Here is a 13,184-nt window from a genome sequence, read left to right as displayed (position 1 = left end):
TCCAGTTAGACCATCACCATTTATTGAAGAAGCTTTCTTTTTTGCTTTGTGTATTTCTGGCTTCTTTATAAAAATCAGTTGTCCACAGGTGTGTGGATTTAATTTGGTTCTTTGATTTGATTCCATTGATCCACCTGTCTATTTTTTTGCTAATACCATGCAGTTCTTATTACTATAGTTCTAGAGTACAGCTTGAAATCAGGGATGATGATACCTTCAGAAGTTCTTTTCTTTTTTGTACAGGATTGTTTTAACTATCCTGTTTTTTTCCCCATATGAAGTTGAGTATTATGTTTTCAAAACATGTAAAGAATTGAATTGCAACCCCCCCCCCCCAAAATGGGTAAAAAAGCCGGGCGGTGGTGGTGTACACCTTTAATCCCAGCACTTGGGAGGCAAAGGCAGATGGATCTTTGTGAGTTCAAGGCCAACCTAGTCTACAGAGCGAGATCCAGGAAAGGCACAAAAGCTACTCTGTCTGGAAAAACCAACCAACCAACCAACCAACTAACTAAATAAATAAATAAAATTGTATTGCGATTTTGATGGGGATTGTATTGTAGATTGCTTTTGGTAAAATGGCCATTTTTACTGTGTTAATCCTACTGATCCATGAGCATGGGAAGTCTTTCCATCTTCTGATATCTTCTTCAATTTTTTTCTCCAAAGACTAGAGGTTATTGTCATACAGGTCTGTAACAGGGTCTTTTGCTGTTACTCCCTTTGGGGGAGGGGGCCAAGTAGGCACAGAGTCAAACCACACAGAGACCGGGAGAATGTCGAAACAACAAGCTTAGTTTATTCAGGAAGAGGCAAGCCTTGTATACCCTCCACCCTGCCCTGAGGGAAGGTCTGATGAATATGTATCTGCTGGTATGACGTGGCTGTCTCTCATTGGTCCAGGCCATCTCCAGATCATGTTTCAGCTGCTGTTACTAAGGTCCTTAGGCAGACCCAGGTTGACTCTCAGAAAGTATCTTTTTTATTTTTTACTGGTTTGGGCCCGCTGACCCTCAAGCCAGTTAGGAATGAGTCATCCCACACAGGTCTTTTACTTGCTTGGTTAGAGCTACACCAAGATATTTTACATTATTTGTGGCTATTGTGAAGGGTGTTAATTGATTTCTTTCTCAGCCAGTTTGTCATTTGTATATAGGAGAACTACTAATTTTTTTTTTGAGTTAAACTTGTATCCAGACACTTATATGGTAGATTACATTGACAGATTTTCATATATTGAACTATCCCTGCATCTCTGGGATGAAGCCTACTTGATCATGGTGGATGACCTTTTTGATGTGTTCTTGGATTCAGTTTAAAAAGTATTTTATCATTTTTTTCATCTATGTTCATGAGGGGAATTGGTATGTAATTCTCTTTCTTTGTTGAATATCTGCGTGGTTTGGGTAACAGTGACTGTGGCCTCATAAAATGAATTTGGCAATAGTCCTTCTGTTTATATTTTGTGGAATAATTTGCTCTTCTTTGAAAGTCTGATAGAAATCTGTCCTAAAACTATCTGGCTCTGGGCTTTTTTTTTTTTTGGTTGGGAGACTTTTAATGACAGATTCTATTTCCTTAGGGATTATAGGTCTATTTAAATTGTTAATCTGGTCTTGATTTAACTTTGGTAAGTGGTATCTATTGAGAAATTTGTCCATTTCTTTTAGATTTTCCAATTTTGTGGAGTACAGATTTTTAAATTATGACCTAATGACTCTTTGTATTTCCTCAGTGTCTGTTGTTATAAATCCCCCTTTTCATTTCTGATTTTGTTAATTTGGATATTCTCTGTCTTTTAGTTAGTTTGGGTGTTTGTCTATCTTGTTGATTTTCTCAAAGAACCAACTTTTTGTTTCATTGATTTTTTTTTGTATTGTTCTCTTGTTTCTATTTTATTGATTTCAGCCCTGTGTTTGATTATTTCCTGCCCTTACTCCTCTTGGGTGTGTTTGTTTCTTTTTGTTCTAGAGTGTTCAGATGTGCTATTATGTTGCTAGTATGAGACATTTCCAATTTATTTATGTAGGCACTTAGTCCTATGAACTTTCCTTTTAGCACAGCTTTCATTGTGTCCCATGAGTTTGGGTATGTTGTGCATTCATTTTCATTGTATTCTAGGAAGTCATTAATTTCTGTCTTTATTTCTGCCTTGACTCAGCAGCCATTCAGTATTTCCATGAGTTTGCAGGCTTCCTGTTGTTTCTGTTGTTGAAATCCAGCTTTAATGCTGTGGTCTGAAAGGATATGGGGGGTGGGGAGGTATTTAAATTTTCTTATATCTGTTGAGACTTGCTTTGTGACTGAATATGTGGTTAGTTTTGGAGAATGTTCAATGAGGTGCTGAGTAGAAGGTATATTCTTTTATATTTGGATGAAATTTTCTGTAGATATCTGTTAAGTCCATTTGGTTCATAATTAGTGTTAGCTCTAGTATTTCTCTGTTTAGTTTTTGTCTGGATGACCTGTCCATCGGTGAGAGTGGGGTATTGAAGTCTCCCACTATTAATGTGTCAAGTTAGATGTGTAATTTAAGCTTTAGTAGTTTTCTTTTACAAATGTGGGTGCTCTTGTGCTTGGGGTATAGATGCTAAGAATTGCAATATCCTCTTGATGGATTTTTCCTTTGATGAGTATGAAGTGTCCTCCTGCATCCCGTGTGATTAATTTTGGTTTGAAGTCTATTTTGTTGGACATTATAATTGCTAAACCAGCTTGCATCTTGGGTCCATTTACTTGGAAAATCTTTTTACAACCCTTCACTCTGAGATAATGTCTATCTTTGATGTTGAGGTGTATTTCTTGTATGCAGCAGAAGGATCCTGCTTTCACATACATTCTGTAAGCCTGTGTCTTTTTACTTTATTGAATACTTTGATATTGAGAGATATTAATAAACAATGATTGCTAATTCTTGTCATTTTTTCTTGTTGACATTGATATTGAGAGATATTAATAAACAATGATTGCTAATTCTTGTCATTTTTTGTTGTTGGTAGTGTGTATGTGTGCTTCTCTTCTTTTAGTTTTTTAGGTGTGAGATCATTTATTTTGTATATTTCATGGGCGTAGTTAACCTCCCTGGGTTGGAGTTTTCCTTCTAGTACCTTCTGTAGGGCTGGATTTGTGGACAGATATTGTTTAAATTTGACTTTGTCATCGAGTATCTTGTTTTCTCCATCTATGATGATTGAAAGTTTTGCTTGGTATAGTAGTCTGGGATGGTATCTCTGGTCTCTTAGAGTCTGCAGGACATCTGTCAAGGCCATTCTGGCTTTTATGGTCTCCATTGAGAAGTTGGGTGCAATTCTAATAGGTCTGCCTTAATTTGTTACTTGACCTTTCCCCTTGCCACTTTTAATATTCTTTCTTTGTTCTGTATGTTTAGTATTTCAATTATTATGTGGTGGTGGTGGGACTTTCTTTTTCTGGTCCAATCTATTTGGTGTTTGGTAAGTTTCTTGTCCTTTTACAGACACAACCTTTAGGTTAGAGAAATTTTCTTCTATGATTTTGTTAAAGATATTTTCTGGGCCTTTGAGCTGGAATTCTTCTCCTTCTGTTCCTGTTATTCTTAGGTTTGGTCTTTTCATTTTGTCCTAGATTTTCTGGATGTTGTGTCAGAAATTTTTTAGATTTAACATTTTCTTTGACTGATGCATCTACTTATTCTATTGTATCTTCAACACCTGAGATTCTCTTTTCCATCTCTTGTGTTCTGTTGATGATGTTTATGTCTGTAGTTCATGTTCACTTACTTAGATTTTCCATTTCCACAATTTCTTTAGTTTACGTTTTCTTTATTGCTTCTATTTCAATTTCCACATCTTGAACAGTTTTATTTGTTTTTTCTTGGCTTTCTTTAAGGGATTCATTCATTTTTTTCTTTGAGGACCTCTATCATCTTCATAAAGTTGGTTTTAAAGTCATTTTCTTTTCTTTCTTTTTTTTTTTTTGTTTTTTTGTTTTTTTGAGAGGGTTTCTCTGTGTAGCTTTGTGCCTTTCCTGGAACTCACTCTGTAGCCCAGGCTGGCCTCGAACTCACAGAAATTCACCTGCCTCTGACTCCTGAGTGCTGGGATTAAAGGCGTGCGCCACCACCAAGTGGCCTTAAAGTCATTTTCTTATGTTTCAGTGGTGTTGGAATATCCAGGGCTTGCTGTAGCAGGATAGCTGGGCTCTGGAGGTGACATTGCCCTGGCTGTTGTTGACTGTGTTCTCATACTGACATTTAGGAATCTGGATTTGGGGTGATCATAGGTTTAGGTGCCAATTTCTGAGTTCGTCTCTGTTGGCTGGCTGTTTTATTCTTAGTTTCTGTTTACATTTGGTTTGGTCTTGTGGCCTGTATTTCTGGCAGCCAGCTTGACCTCTGGTTTACTATGGAGTCTCCATCCAAGTTGGGGGCTAGTTTTCTGGCAGCTAGGTGGCCTTTGTCCAGCAGGAGGTCTCTGCCTGAGTTGGGGATTGGGACAGGGTGATGAATGAGGAGGAGAGTAGGGATTGGGGAGAGTGTGTGTGTGGGTCACTGAAAGAGTGGAGGAGGTCTGACAGTGGGCCACCTATCTGGAGTTTTGGCAGCTGGTGTTGCCACTGGCCGAGCAGGGAGTCTCTCCCTAAGTTTGCCTATCTGCTTTCCTGGTTGGTGTGGTCTGTTTTTCTGAGTGGTATGGTCTTCACTTGTTCTTCTGACTGGCATGGTCTGCCCCTGAGCAGTGGATATCCACCCCACATTAATTTTTGGTAATTTCATACATATCTAAAATGGGTTTTGATCAAATTCACTCCCCAACCCCTTCCAACTTTATGTTTTCTTCCTCTTCCTCCTTCTCTTCTCTTTTCTTCTGTTTCTTTTTTGCTTTCTTTCTTTCTTTCTTTAAATAACCCACTGAGTCCAATTAGTGCTGCCCATATACTTACAGATGTGGGTCCACCCACCAGAGTGCGGTCAACTTTCCAGAGAGCACATTCTTGAGTAAAACTGACTCGCCTCCCGATGCTATCGGTTGTCAGTTGTCAGTTGCTCCTCAGGGGTGAGGACTCCCGAGCCCTTCCTCACTCTTTATTTTATATATATGTGTGTGTGTGTGTGTGTGTGTGTGTGTGTATTGTCGACTGGCTTCATCTTGTGTAGGTCTTCTGCAGGCAGCCACAGGTGCTGTGAGGTCATGAGTAGAGCAGTCCTGTCATGTCCAGAAGACACGCTCACTCTGGTCCTCCCCAGTGTCTGGCTATTTCAATCTTTCTGCTCTCTCTTCCACAGAGGTATGTGAGCCTGGGGGAAAGGGTTGTGATAGAGGTGTCCCATGTGTGGCTGAGCACTCCACAGACATTTATTCTCTGTGCTTTGACCAGTTGCAAGTTTCCACCATCCACTGCATAAAGAAACGCACCCGATGAGGTCTGAGAGCTACACACATCTAAAATTATTAACGGTTCCTCCCTTACCCCTGATACTCTCCTTTACTTCCTTCTTTTTGTAATCAATTTAAAAATCTCCTGAAGACACAGACTATTATGAAAAAGGACAAGCAGAATTGGGGCTTTAGTTTGAGTTGTTTCAGAGCCCTGAAATGGGCAAGACAAGGCAGCTTCCTGACACTTCTCTTGGCATGTCTGTGATGAGCGCCAGCCTTACAGCCCGGGCTTCCTTCCTGGGTGGCACGGTGGGAGGGCAGCCTTCCTTAAATCCCAGTTTCGATTTCAGCTTACACTTCCCCTCTTCCTTCACTGGCTGATTCATTTGCTCACCAGAAACAAATAGCTTTTGTGTATGAAATGTTTGATTAGAACTCTAAAAATGAATGACTAATGGCTCACATTCTTGGAGTGTTATATAACAATGACGGCAGCAGGTTAATAAAAATAATAATCATGACAACCGTCATATAGAGAGGGTTTTCTACTTGACAGACACCGAGGTGACTAGACCACAGACAGCTATTAATCCTACTTTCAACAACTTTATGAACTACTTATTATTTCCAGTCTGTAGAGCCACAATCTGAAGCACAGTGTGTGAGTGTGTGTATGTGTGTGTGGTATCTTTTTCATTACACAAGGAAAAGATATGAAAATGATAAAACAGAGAAGAAAGTGCAGAGAACAGTCAGAGCAGACCGTGCTCTGAGCCAGAAGCTCATGGAATGAGAGCTGACTCAGGACTCAATGACGTTTTCCCTGGGTCATGAAGGACGGACAGCTTTGAGCATGTAGATGACAAGCACTGCTGCTGGGGACAGTGTGCCACACATGTGCACTACTTTAGACTTCCCAGTGTCTACTCTTTGTGTATACACGGTGCTGGTTGGCTTGAGAGTCAGTTATTTTCTCCCATTGGAGAAAGTTGGCTTCGAGCACCATATGATTTGTCTCTAGCTGAAGCCAGGTCACCTGGACAGAGGAGTGCAACTAGAAGCTGAGCAGCAGGAGACAGAGCAGCGTGTAAAAGGCAGACACTGGGCTTCACTTATCTATTCTGCCTTTTCCCATGGAAACTGTCCAGCAGTCCTGAGACCCGACACCTTCCCATATCTGTTTCCTTTGGTTCCTATTACAGCTGGGCCTGGCTCATCAGTCTCTGCAAACATTTATAATTTTTCCAGTATACCATTTTTTCTTTATACCAGCTAGAATTGTTTTTTCTTGTTTGCAATGGTGGACTGTAGGAGTTGGTAAAACCACGGCTGGGCCACACTCTGCAGTGTTAGATCTACTCTCCCATCAGTAGGGTACACATGAGGGAAAGAAATGAAGGACATATCCAAAACGGTAATTCAGGGAGAGGACGCGGAGGGTTAAATGTTCGCCAAAACAGATTGAACTTCACCTGGAAACCATTGGAGAACCAGATAAACATCTAAGCTGGGTTATGTGATTGTGTCTTTCCTTTAAAATTAGCCTGGCGGCAATATGCTTATAAAAGCTGGAGAGTGTGGATATAGGAGCATATTAGTTATTGTTCTCACTGGTGTGACAGGAAACAGCTGGAGGTAGGGCTTGGTTTGGCTCATGGTTGAGGGAACACAGCTCATCGCAGTGGGGGAAGTCATGGTGGCAGGCTGCTCATGGTGTCAGAAATGCAACTCTGAGATTCCTCACCACCTAATATCTTGGCAGAATAGGAAGCAGAAAGAAAACAGGTATGAAGGTGGACTGGAAAACCTCAAGCTTCTTCTCCCAGGGACTCACTTCCTCCAGTGAGTCTTTACCTCCTAAAGGCTCTATAACTAACCTTCCCGAACAGTTCCGTGAGCTGAACAGTGTTTGAACACACGAGGATGCATGTGTGGGGTATTCACACTCAAACTACAAGAGTATAGGCATATCATAGGAAGGATTACAGAAGTCCAGTGGGATGCTTGGATTTGCCCTGTGGAGGTAGCAGTGATAGGGATGACAGGATGACAAGCCTTGTCCTTATGGATGGGAGCCAAGGGGAGAGAATGCTGATTCAGAGAATAGCCAGTGGGGAGCACATCCCACAGGAAAAAGAACTGATGAATTCTGCTGCATTGCATCTTAAGTGCTCCATAGAAGGAAGATTGGGCTCATAAAGAGAGATGCAGCAACTCAGTCTGGAGAGCAAATCAGCTGGATTTGGACCAAATTAATATCTGGAGCTGTCGATGCTGAAACATCGACCACTCCCTTGACAAATAATTTTTGGTTGAGGCAGCAGGCAAGAGAAGTTCCCATTTGGGAGATTTGGTATAATCTGTGGTTCCTTCTCTTGAAAAAATTAAAATTACAAGCCCCATTTTTTTTTAGTGGTTCATAAAAAGTTGCAAAAGGGAAAACATTATTGAGCAATAAAAGGTGTGTTTATGTGTATTCATAAGAAGTGGCTAGAGGCCAACTCTCATAAATGTGATAGGCTTATACCTCAGCACTGAACAATTACAAGAACCCCAGAGGCTCCTATTTCACCAGAAAATGTAACAGAGGCACCTTCCACAGCCCTTCCAGGCTAATCAACTAGAGGCAGACTATGCAGGGGAGCCTGCCCCTTTAGGGTTGACAGTAAGAAAATTGTAGCCCATATAGCAAAAATGGTCTTCAGAGGTCAATCCTTTCCATTCTCCATGACTTGATCAGATACCCATGTCTCCATGTCCCTTGTGGTTATAGCCAGGATTATTGGCTTCATAGTCATCTCAGTTGTCAGCATCTGCTATTTACTGTGTTTGAAGGCACCACATACTAATTGACATTTTGCTGTCCAAAGACCATGGCAAGTGGTTTTCCATTGTGGAAATCAGATCCATGATAAGTGGATTTTCAAATGACTGACAGAGTACTTTCTCAGTTCTTGGAATCCCATACAGAAGTGGAGACATTTGGGGGTAGGTTCATGCTAGCTTATCCTTCCTCTAAAAGCCACATCACAGAGGCAACTGATCATTTCACCAAGGAGCAAGACCAGCTCTGTCTTCCACAGTAGGCGTGTGGTAGGACTATTTCCTCTGGGCTTGACGTGATCACTGCCATCAGCTGTGGCAATGGAATAAGTAGACAAATATATACAGATGTAGTGCTGGTGTGTCTGTTGAAATCCCTCAGTGGAGAGAGAGGAGGGAGGACTGGCCTAACAATGACTGGCAGGGCTGTGTTCCTTACCAGAGGCCATTTACCTTGGTTGGTTGGGGATACCTTACCTCTTCAAAAGCTGGAATGGCTGGTGTGGAGTCTCATACAAAACACTAATTTCTGTTTTGGTTTTTAAGGACACTGTGATTACGCTGAGACCTGCTCAATAATCTCTTTACGTATGTCTGATTAGCAACCGTTAAAGATTTCCCTGCATCTTTACTTTTGCATCCATGGAACGTAACCTACTCACAGGCTTGGTGGGTTAGGACTTGCACATCTCTGAGGCTCTGTCTGCCTCCTTCTCTTTAGTTCTTTAATTACTCTTAACATTTCTTACATTATACTCAAACTAGTTCATAGTCTTCAAAGTAGAACACAATGCTTTCTTTTCCAAGTGACTTCAGGATATAAAACTGTGTACAAGGAACAGCTGGAGGGACAGAGGAGGACATGTTGGGCTCTTTGGCCTTTACAGAATTTTTCACATGAACTGAGAAGGATGAGACACAGATGAACAGAGAACAGGAAAGAGCAGGATTGGTAAACATCAGGCATCTGTCAGACAACGGAAGCTCAGAAGAGCCTCTTTGAACCTCAATGGCCAGTGTGTCCTATCCCATGGGTCTCTCATGAGGCTTTGTGCTGAATGGTTTATGTCAACTCGGCTGAGGCTAAAGTCATTCGAGAGAAGGGAACCTCAACTGAGGAAATGCCTCCATAAGATCAGGCTGTAGGCATGCCTAAAGAGCATTTTCTTAAGTGATTGGTTGGGGAGGGCCCAGCCCCTTGTGGGTGGTACCTCTCTGGGCTGGAGGTCCTGGGTTCCAGAAGAAAGCAGGCTGAGTAAGACATAAGGAGTAAGCCAGTTAGCAGCACCCCAGCATCAGCTCCCATCTCCAGGATCCTGCCTGCTTTGAGTTTTTGCCTTGGCTTCTCTCAATGGACTGTGACTCGGCACGTAAGCCAAATAAACCTTTTTATTCCCAGGTTGCTCTTGGTCAAGGTGTTTCATCACAGCAACAGTAACCCTCACCATTACCTTTTATTATTGTAGGTATTCTCCAGCCTCAGAGGTGGGGGAGAGAAAGTGCCAGGTTTTCTCACTGGCTGGCCCAGAACAGCTGTAACTTACACAATCCTTCTTCCTTTTTATATCACTGGCTCGATAGATTTCTCTTTTTTTCTTCTAAAACAACCAATTCCTTCAGACAAGTAAAATTGCTCTGCAGAAAGTTGGGAGCAAGAGTTCAGCTCCCTGGCACAGCAGCTGAGGTAAAAAAGGAGAGAGAAAATCACTTCATAAATGGGAAGGATCCAGGGAGGATTTACTGAAACCCATCACCTCTTCTAAGGAGACCCCTGGGAAGAAACAAACAGCAGCTATAAACAATTTCTACCCCAAATGTTGTGGGGTCTTTTCAGCTGCCTTCAGTGACGAGCATCTTCTGAGATGGTAGGAGGTGGTTGTAAAGGGGTAAGTGCCTCTGTGGGCAGTGCATGGAGACACTACGGTGTCTTCGTTATTTGTGGAACAATTTACCGGGTCGTACTAGACATGTGTTGCAGCGATGGCAGAAGGGACCCTCTCACCAGTGGCTCCCACTTCGTTAAGGTCTTCCAGCACCATAAAGAACAATAGCTGAAGGCTGCCGGTGATTAGATGCTGCAGTACAGACCTGGAGGCTGGCGCTAGGCCTGCTGGGAAATGCAAACAGCAGCTGGTCAGGTTACCAGCGTGTTTTCCTTGAGTCCATTATTACAGCAACTTCCTCTGAGAGGACTCTGGTGATGCTTGAAGCCACGAATTCATTTCCTTCATTACTCAGAGAGGCAATGGACTATATTTGGGTAGCAGTCCCTAAATCAGGGACATATAAAGAAAAATTTCCTTACCATACCCAGTTTTGATAGCGCTGGGGAGCAAAGAGCATTTAATGCATGCCAGGCAATTGGGCCACATCACTGCACTCGTTTTTGTTTTGGGAAAGCAAGTGTATTATAGATGCATAGATAGATCTACTTGGAGGGGAGGGGCTTCAATGGTTATCTCTTTTCTCTAGCAAGAACACATCCTTCACCAGCCTGGGTAGATCCAGCCTTTGTTTGAATATTTCCTATATGGGGAGCTCACAGTCTCATTAGTAGGTCTGGGGTCAGCTAATTTTTTCAGTGAAAGGCTAATACAGTAATATCATGATCTTGCAGCCCCAGCCAGGGCTTTGGTTGTAGCTGTTCAACTTTGCTCTTGTGATGTGAAAGCAAACAGCTATGGAATGTAAATATAACATGTAGATTAGGGTAGCTATGTGCTGTGGCTTATGCTGTCAACTTGTGGGGTTTAAAATCACCACAGATATAAATCTTTGGGTTTGTTTATAATATGGTAGTTTTTAGATTAGGTTAACTGAAGTAAGAAGACCTACTGTGGGTGATACCATTCCATGGGATGGGGTCTACCTCTCTTTATGCTAGTAAAATCCTTCCTATCCTTTGTCATACATGGCTTAGCTTTAAAAATATTTGACTGATTATCTACAACTTATCCTTGTATCTAAATTATTCACAACATTCAAATTTTCCATTGTGCATTGTTTTGTTCTAAAGACCATATGACTGTCTGTCTTACTCACTTATCCACTTATCAGTCACTAATTGAGTCTTTGAGTAGGACAAATAAGATAGTCCGTGTTTACCAAGAGTTAATGATCTTGTAGAGGACGATAAGAAGTAAATGGAGGAAAAAGACGTGGCGGAGATATTTAGAGGGATCTACAGGAACACACAGGCCTTGTTCAGGGATCAGACAGTGGGAAGGAGGAGGAAGTTCTTGTAAGGAAGTTTCCCTTGACCTAGTTTTAGGATTTGTTCTCGGTATTGATTACTTTTTTAAAGCAATTTTTTTTTCAAAATGTAATTTAAAATTCTTTGAGAATTTCATGTAATATATTTTGATATTCTTGAACTGTAACATAATTCCTGACAAGCAATTTAAATGAGGAAGGATTTATTTTGATTCACACTTTGAGGGAATACATGTAGTATATCATGGCAGAAAATAAAACTAAATGGTAGCAGAAGTGTGAGGTGGTGGCCACATGTGTCCTCAGTTAGGAGAGAGAGGGGGAAGTGGGAGACAGACAAGACAGGCAGGCAGGCAGGCAGACAGACAGACAGACAGACAGACAGATAGATAGAGACAAAGAGAGAAAGAGAGACAGAGAGTCCGAGAGCGAGAGCGGCGGGGATGCTGGCACTAGCACACTGACTCCTTTTTACGAAGTTCAGGACCAGTGTCCATAGGACGGAGACACCACCACTGTCAGGGTGACTGTCTCCTCTGCAGTTAGATCTCTTTGAAAACATTCTCACTGACATGCCCAGGAATGTGCTTCTGAAGAGATTGCAAATCTAGTCAGACAGACAATGAAGATTACCTCTCACATTCACATAGAAATGGACAATGAATTCTGGAGGCTTTGTGTGAAAAGATGTGTAAGTTCTTGTGTGTGATAGATACTGCAGCTGTGTGTTTCAGTAGCTATAAGTAATTTAGTACAAGCTGGGTGAGCGCATTTAAGCCAGAATGCCAATGGAGGAGGTGACGCTGCATGTGGTTAGTGTTAACTGTCCAAGTGACAGAATTTAGACTCTAGAAATCACCTGGATTGGGGGATTATCTTGGTTATGTTTATTGAAGTGATGTGAGCTGCCCACTGTAGGTGGCATCATTCTCTGGCTGGGATCCTAGATTTTAGAAGTGGAGAGAAGGAGCTGAGCAGCATGCCACATTCACTGTTCTCTCTTCTTGACTGTGTGTAATGTAAGGAAATTTTTCTTTATGTGTCCCTGATTTGCAGACTGCATCCCAAATATAGTCCATTGCCTCTCTGAGTAGTGAAGGAAATGAATTTGTGGCTTCAGGCATCACCAGAGTCTTCTCGGAGGAAGTTGCTGTAGTGGACTCAAAGAAAACTGCCCCAAGCTTTTGCTGTCATGACTTTCTCGCCGTGATGGACTGCGCTCCTGAACTATGAGCCACGAGAACTCTGTCTCTCAGATTGCTTGTATTAACATTTCATCAGGGCACTGGGAAAATAAACAAATACACTAGGCGAACCCCACTTTTTAACTTTTTAACGGGGTTATAAGAAGCCTTAGAGATTACATGTGTGGCCTGTGCATGTGCTTTGTGTTTTCACGGGACCACATTGATACAGAGGGTAGATCTTCCTTCAGGAATGATGGCCGTATTTTCCCATTTTGGAAATTTTCTGGATGCTCTTACATTAAGATACCAGAGAACATGTTTCATTTTTTGTTGTTAGAAAATAGCACCTCCCTGCAGCTTCCTGGCTAGAGTGGCAGGAGATTCAATGAGAGGTTATGGTGTTTCACGATCACGTGATCTACGTGCATTGCAGGTAGCCGTGTGCATGACTCCCAAAAGCAGGGCCCTGTTCACAATCAATTTTAGCGTTGTTGCCATGCAGACCCTGTGGCCTGACATTCTTCTTGACTCCCTTCAAAACTTCTTGTATCCTGGCACAGAAATTCATTACTAATCGGGGTCGGCCTTAGTCAGCCTGGAATGC

Source organism: Peromyscus californicus, unplaced genomic scaffold (genome assembly GCF_007827085.1).
Source record: "Peromyscus californicus insignis strain IS unplaced genomic scaffold, ASM782708v3 Scaffold_9__1_contigs__length_137607984, whole genome shotgun sequence".
In the NCBI taxonomy this organism is placed as follows: domain Eukaryota; kingdom Metazoa; phylum Chordata; class Mammalia; order Rodentia; family Cricetidae; genus Peromyscus; species Peromyscus californicus.
The sequence above is the reverse complement of the archived record's forward strand: the minus strand, read 5'-3'. Positions refer to the sequence as shown.